This window comes from Cyrtonyx montezumae, unplaced genomic scaffold, assembly GCF_038088225.1.
Source record: "Cyrtonyx montezumae isolate F1298 unplaced genomic scaffold, pur_monq_1.0 scaffold_13, whole genome shotgun sequence".
NCBI classification, from domain to species: Eukaryota; Metazoa; Chordata; class Aves; order Galliformes; family Odontophoridae; genus Cyrtonyx; species Cyrtonyx montezumae.
The window spans coordinates 855,623-863,835 of record NW_027071859.1 but is presented as its reverse complement, the minus strand read 5'-3'; positions in this window follow the sequence as shown (position 1 = coordinate 863,835).

Here is an 8,213-nt window from a genome sequence, read left to right as displayed (position 1 = left end):
TCAGCCGAAGAATAGAAGACTGCTGTGATTCGGAGTGCATTTCTTTGAAGAGGGCATGGTAGAAACCTACTATGAGCTCAACTTGCATAGTGGATAACAGCCAGCATAGAAATGACCTTCTTGTCTATCACTCACAGCTAAGAAGTGTTATGGGACTCCAATTTAATGTGACAAAATATCATCACAAACATGAAACTCTAAAGCCATCACTCAATGATTATAATTGGCCCATGGCAAGCTTCTCTGAATACCAAAGCAACTATAAAAGGTGAAAATTCTCTTAATTAGCAAAGATGCAGAAAACGTACCCGTCTGACTCACAGTTTAAAGTCTCCAATTAACCTGGCCCAGATTGAGATGATTAGGGGAGCTCAGATTGTGCAGAAGAAATAAAAATAGTGTGGCATTAAGCCTTGTGTTTTTCCATCCCTGCTCCTGCTCTTCAGAGTTGCGTTCTGGCACATCTCCTGTGAACACAACATCTCCTGACCTGCTGTAGGAAATCAAACCCAAATCCTGATGATACCCTGGAAATATTTTCAAATATTGGGAATAATTTGTATAACAAATTTCTACCTGGATACCATGCAGTCCCGTTCAAGCTGTCCAGTTCTGTCATGCTGAAGTCTAGACCAAAAGGACTGGTAAAACTGCTAACCTGACTAACAAGAGCAGGAAACTACCACTTTTAATATGGTGGCAGTTTGTCAAAGGATCTCACACTGTTCCTCTGATTATTGCATGATCACAGTTGAAAAACTGCTTCACGTGGACTGATCATACATGTGAGAAATGTGGTGAGCTCATCTCATGGCTTGGGCAAGAGAAGACTACAGCAACTCCTTGACATCCAGATTGTGTGAGCACTGCCCTGTCCTGCTGGCACTGTACAGAACCCAAGTGCTGCAGTATATGGGAACCAGAGATTAAACTGGTTTGAACAGCAGTAACACAGATAAAAGGGATGACAGAGAGTTTGGGCACCTCCCCAGCTTCTCAGAGTTGTTTGTTTTGCAGCTCTAGAACTAACATGAGTCTGCATGAGATGCAGTTATGTCCCTGCCACACATCTTAGGAAAGAGCACTGTGTAGTTGCATTTGTTTAAAAGGTTGATTGAGAAACAGTCAAAAACAGAACTGCAGCATTCCCAAGCAAAATCACAGGGTTGCAGAAACATAGCTTATATTGGAGGGGACCTTAAAGATCATGCAGCCCCAATCCTATGCCACGGCTGGGTGCCCTCAGCTCAGTTCTGCCCAGAGCCCATCCATGGCCCTGAGTGCCTCCAGGGATGGGGCACCACAGGTCTGGGCAGCAGTGCCAGGGCTTCACTGCCCTCTCAATAAAAGATTTCTTCCTTACATCTAACATATATCTCTTCTCTGTTCATTTTAAATAATCCCTCTTGACCTATCAATATCAGACTATAAAAAGTCACTCCCTCTCCTGCATTTGAGCTCCTTCAAGTGCTGGAAGGCTGCAGTGAGGTCTCCCCGCAGCCTCCCCTTCTCCAAGCCGAACAGCCCCATCTCCCTCAGCCATTCCCCACAGAGGGGTGCTCCAGCCCCCTGAGCATCCTCCTGGCCCTCCTCTGGCCCCAATCCCACAGCCCCACAGACCACTTACTGCTCAGCCTTCAGTGACCTTCTACAAACAGTGCATCCTGCAGAGAAGAGGTCAGATCTGCTGCTGAAAGGCAGAAAGATGGCATTCATGTTCATAAACTTTGATTTACACTCAAAATTTCCCAGAACAGATCTGGGTTGGAGGGAGAGAAGACTTCCATGGCCAGAGATCTAGAAGTTAAATCTGTCTGCAAAAATTATATCAAACTTGTTTCTAATTTCAGTTTTCAGAACCATTGTTTTCCATGTCACAGCTGCAATGACACTTGTGTGCAGCCCCAAGCCCTTGGGGGATCTCGGTACTGGTAAGGCATATGCTGTTCTTGTTGGAGCTCAGCACTCTAAGGACTCTCTGGTCGCAAAGAGTCTCTGTTTCAGAAACCTTCCCTACGCTTTTCTGTGTCCTTTGCCATAAAGAAAAGAGGAGCTTTTCTGGCCTCCTTTTCCTTAGTCAAACTTTGAAGTTTCTGAATTAGGCAACCCTTAGAAAACAGTGGGGAAAAGATAAGGTTAATTCTGTGAGCTACCTTTGTCAATTTGGGTCAAATTGGCAGCTCTCTGCTGCATTCCACCTGGCTTTTGTGAACACGCAGTCCCAAGAGAGGCTGCGTAAATAGCCCTGGTACCATAAAGGAAGATTATCTCTATTTGTTTCACCTTCAAAGATGTCTAATAAAATAAGAATGGCGAAATGGAGAACACTGTGTAGCTTCGATCAAAACACTTAAATAAAAGCAGAAAATGGAAGAATAAGACTGGCTTCTTGCAATTCAGCTGAAGGACTCAGTGTTATATTTCTAGCATGTGTTTCTTTCACTCACTGTTATGAAGAGTTCTGCAGCGTTTGATGGCACCAAGACCCGAAAGTTAGCACTTCCCCTCAAGAAATGAGAACTTGCAGCTTTTCTTTCAGCACGGTGAGTGACAGCACAGCAGCCAGCAGAGGCAGTTCTCCTGCAGTGTCACCCTTCACTGCCTCCTGCGACCACTGGAAGAGTCACCTGGGGAAGCATTCATTGAATGGGAAAGAAATGCCCATGGCAGAAGAGGTGAAAATAGTTATCTTTAAGATCCCTTCTACCCCAGGCTGTTTGTAGCCATTCTGTGTACCCACAGAAAGCAGCCTGACAAGGAGGGACAGGGCTATGTGTTGGGCCACATATCCACTCAACTGCTATTGTCCATTATTATCAAGAACAAGAGAAGTGATAGCACAGAGGCAGGGGCAGATGGACAGCACTGAGCACCACAGGGTCAAGTTCCCTCTGCTCCCCAGGGCTGATAAGGCTAAAACTGAGAAGGCAGTGCCCCAACATTGCCTATAATGATAGAGAGGCTGAATACTACTAGGGTTGTGGAAGGGAGAAGAGAAAGCTCAGAGAGAACTTAGTGATGTTGGTATGAGCAGCTGGGAAAGGAGGAACTGGGTCATGTCCTGTGGAGGCAATTACCTAGTCAGCTCTGGGAAACATCCAGCATGGCTTCAGGGCAGCTGTAAATAGTTTATCTGCCATGGAGTGTGAGGGCCCATATGCCAGCTCAAGGCTGCCAGTCCCATCACCCACTCATCCCAGTCTTAAGATGCCCAGCGTTCCTTCTGAGGTTTCAATTCCTGGTTGTTCCCATGCCCCAATCTCCACATTTACTCTCATAAAAAACTGCCCTGTGCACTTACTTTAAGACTAAATGTGAGGAAAGAATTTTCTTAACAAATTAGTCCTGTGATATGCATTAATACTGAGTATCTTCCCATTAAAGAAAGGGAAAATTCTAATATTAAAGAGGAATATATTTTATTGAAGAATTCAGTCTTTCAAAGACATAAATATTTGGTATAGAGTATCAAGCTCAGTATAAGTCTGTTATACAAATATGCTCATGGTATAATCTTGAAAAATATTAACAGTTTTCAGCAACAAGGGAGCTTTATGAGGGAGGAAAAAAACAATATTGACTCATGGTGTTTATTCGTAGCATAGTAAAGTTGCCCACACCTGAGAAATTTCAGTAATTAAACACCTAATGCCAAATTCATACAAGGAAAGGTTAAGCAAATTCTACAACTTAAATGGAGATAGAGAAGCTGATCGTCGTGGGCTTAAATAAAGAACAAACATTACATTTAATGAGTGTAAATGGACATAAATAACGTTTGGAAGAAATGCCCTTCATCTGATCCTGCAGCTCTTGCCTGATTCAGCCCATGTGGCATCCCTCACCCTGCTGACGTGCCGTGGTCTATCCTCCCACCTCCCGTCCCAGAGCCCCCGGGGTAGGGGGCAGAAGCCCTTCCCCAGGCAGAGCCAACACTCAAACTGATCATCACCCATCACCTGAGAAGGGTTTGTCAGCATCTTCACTGCAGTTACTATGAGCACAGGGAGGAACCTGGCACCATAACAGATGTGTTTCGCACAGATACCCACCGCTCACGCTGGGCTGCTCACCAGGAGCTGCTGCTGGGCTCCCACGTGGCCTCCCACTAAAGGAGCTCTGCAGTACCCACTTCTGGCCCTAACAGCCAGGAGGGGAGGATATGCTGTCTGTTCTGGGTGTGTCTGAGCTAGGACGGATGTAATCCACTATTGCCCTTGCTGTGTGGATGGACCCTTCCCCAACAGGTTGGCTGCAGACATCGCAGGGAAATACTTATTTCCTGAAGAGATGCTGTTTGTCATTAGTCATACATTTATGGTGCCTATATCACTACTGAGCTTGATATTTTAGGGCACAGTTTTTTAAAAGCTTTTTGTTTCTTTAGTTACACTGAACCATCTGACCAACGTGGAAGAAATACCCATTTAAGATGTTCTCAACTTAAGAGAAGAAGATCTGCTTATCTTTGTCCTCAGCCTGTAAAAGGATTGTGTGAATATCTTTATAGATCCTGATGGACTTCACTGAAGCCACAGGGATCATTCCTGATGTTTCTGGCTTGGCAGTTGCATCTGCTTTTGCAAGAATGGGGACGTGGTCTCTCTTCCTGGTATACACAGGTGTCCCTCACCCTATGCAGCCCAGAGACATGTACGGTATTACTTTCCACTTCTGTTCCATTTGTGTCACCATTCACATTTAGTTGAATTAAAAAGGAACAGATGATGGCACGACAAGTTTTACACCGAGCACAAGGCCAGTTTTCCATTTTACTGGCAAAGCTGGCTTCAATCATCAAGCAGTTCCTCTCTGATCTGTAATGGAGGCTCATCCAGCAGTTCTCCAGAATATCACTTGAAAGAAATAATGAATGACATTAAATGGAAGTTTCATTTTTTTTCTTTTAAAAATGAGCTTAAACATCATAAAACACCGTATTCTCATTCTGAGTCAAATATCTTCTTGTTATTTTTCCAAGGAAAGTGCTCAGCGAGGCTTTGTTCTTGGCTGTCTTTTATGACTGTAACAAATCACTAAAATGTCCCTGAGATGTCTCACATCAGGGAAATTGAAACCCTGAAAAATATATGTTCTTGGCATAGTCTTCCTATACATTGTGAAACTGCTGCTGTAATTGTAGGATTTAGTATGTTATGGAAAAAAAAGCCTTTTCTTTTAAGGCCTTTTTCCCACTCAGCTCGTATTTAAATTGAAGCAGAGATAAGTGCATCCTTATTGAGCTCAGTACTTAAACACATGCTTAACTCTAAAGATGACCCAGTGCATGAGACTTAAGAATTTGATTAAACGATGTTGTTTATCTGAGTGCTATGCCAGAGGAAGATCTCCAGAAGTGAAACACCAATACTGTATAGACTGCGTCCTGGCCTAAAGCCATAGCTTTGCTACTACACCAAGCGTTGTCAGGGGGTGCCTTCAGGCCCTGGAGGAGGTTGGCATGGCCTGTCAACATCAGTGCTGCTGAACTGCCTTATGATCTGAAAAATGGAAAACTGCAAACAAACAGCCCAGTGGGAGCAGGCTGTGGGACGTGGCAGCACCCAGAGCATACCTGGGAACTGCTGGGGAGAGGAGACAGCTTTCCAGGTCAGACTTCCCTGGAGACTGTACGGGCTGGAAGATGAATTCCTGTGTGATGCCATAGCCTGGAATCACCTGTAAAGGCAGCTGCCTCAGTCAAGGGATTGAACCTTAACTTCTGGGCTTCATTTCTTTCCTCACACCCAGGACCGAGGAATGGTTTTGCAGGTGTGGCTTTCTGAGGAACCAGAAGAGAGCCAGCTCTCGGTCAGACCCAGGTGCTATCACTGCTGGGGCCTGCACAGCTAGATGATCCCTCTCTGAACTTATCCAAAAGGAGCAGGCACCTTTGTCAATCTTTGCTTTTCAACCTCACGATGGGAAGTTATCTGGTTGCAGAATCAATTTTGAAAACATCGCTTTTATTTTCACAGAGAGAAAACAAAATCACAAGTCCCACAAATCCCACAGGTTTGATATCTGTGCATATACATCTCTGAATAGGAACGTGCCGACCTCTCTGCTGCCTGAAGCAGCAGCTCCTGTGGGACAGAGCTGAAAGCAGCAGGGTGTCCTCCAGAGAAAGGCTGCTTCCAGCAGACAGGACCCTGTGAAGGTGTGGATTTGTCTTCAGTACAGTAAGTGTGCAAAGTGCAGTGCTTATGGAGGAAAGGAAATAAGAACAAAGATGCATCATGCCAGAAATGCAATAGAAGCATATAAAAGTTTTATATATTTGGACCAAGATTTCTCTACTCGTGAAGACTTCTACTCTTCATACACTTGATGTTCCTATTCAAACTGTCACATAAAGAAATTATACCCATGACTGAATTTAAATTATTTCATGACCTGTTCTCGAGTGTCTCAGTGGCACACAGATGTTGCTCTTTGTCCCTCCTGGAGGAATGAGAAGCAGACCTCCAGCAGCAGGCTGCCACGCTGTCCTCTCCTGGAGTAGATCCTCCTCCAGCAGAAGCTGTGCTAATGCCTTAGGGATTTCAGAGCATAAACGGGGCAGAAGCGGATGTGTGCTTAGGAGAAGTGTGCAGGTAGAGCTGGAGTGCTGCTGTTGCAGGTAATGGTGACACCGTTATCAATCTGTGTTAGAAGCACTGCCTGCAGCACCCAGGAGCCTTAACTGAAGTTAAGCAGTGTACTGTTGAAGTACCATTAATTTATTTTCTAGTTATGGCTGCATCAGCATTTCCACTAGAAAGACTTGCTTCCAGAGGCTTGTATAATTCAGCCTGGAAAATGCACTCTGAACAGAAACTTGGCACAAAATGTTCCTAGCCGGGGCAGTATTTTCTTTTTCAGGGCACGAACAAATATCCATTTAATTGTGTTTCTGAGACAGAACCAAAGAAAAGCCAGGCCTTTTAAGATAAAGCAGTGCTGAGAAAAGAAATGCCTACAGTAAAAAGTATACAAAGAATAGAAGTTTATGAGATAAAAAGTACAGAAAAAAGAAAAATTAAGCTTAATTATTTTCTGAGCTTTCTTACAGACAATTTTCTGTCTGATGAATGTTTTGAGCTACTTGGGTACTGTTATCAATTAGCTAGCTCTGTACCAGACTCTGTGCTTTGAGGCATCCAAGCATCCTCCAGTTATTTCAACAGGGTTGAGCGGTCAGAGTTTTTGAAAAACATTAAAAAGAAAAACTTTGAAAAGGTTAAGAGTGTACACAGATGATTAAAGTACAAAATAAGTTAAGCTGCAAAGGGAAGATAGCCTGAGGGAGTGGGAGGGAGAAACTTCACTTTCTCTAATGAGGAATGGGAAGAAAATGAAAATGATGTGAGTGTGTTGGTATGGCTGAGAAGAGGCAGAGAAAGTAAGGAAAGCTGGAGTTCAAAACTGCTTCACACTTCCTTGTTTTCACCAGGATTTGACTGTGGGTCTGGGCATGGAGATCAGATCCCTGTGTTTAGTCTGAATACTCACAGCCCACACCAACCCGTGGTTACGCAGTGACATTTCACGCTGTCATAGATAGGATGAGCATCTAAGTTTTGCAACGGGTCCTTTGTTTTTAAGCAGTGAAGGACATAGAAAGAAGAAAGCCTTGTGGACTAGGAGGAAAACCTTAACAAAATCTGACTTCTACCTGACTAATGTGTCAGAAGAAGTTGCACATCGCCAGTGCCGGGCAGTTGGGATGATGTGTGGGGCTATGTCGTGAGAAATGGGGATCTCTCAGAGAAATGGGGATCTCTCAGAGAATACCACTGAAACTCTGAATTTCCTTCCCACAGGCGTGTGAAACCCAGGGCAGGATCCCTTCCTTGCTCCAAGTGGAAAATAGGTTATGGAAAGACAAATGCTTGTGGGAATACAAGAAAGTATATTTATATTCAGAGCAGAAGCTGTGGAGCAAGATAAACAACATGAGAAAGGAAGGATGAGAGCCAAGGACACTCCAGAAAAGGAAAACAAATTCAAGTAAGTTGCATGTTGGCCGCATGATGATGATCCTGATTGGAGGAAGAACACGTGGCTTGGATCCACTCATGACCCTGACTGGATAAGCACCTGCATGCATGGTTAAGGAGTGTTTGTGGAATGTTTTGTTGATGCGTAAAGGCGAGTGGGCAAGTGAAAAGGGAAAACTTGTGGATGTGTATAAGGGATGTTAGAACCTGAAAAAAAACATCTGGATCGTC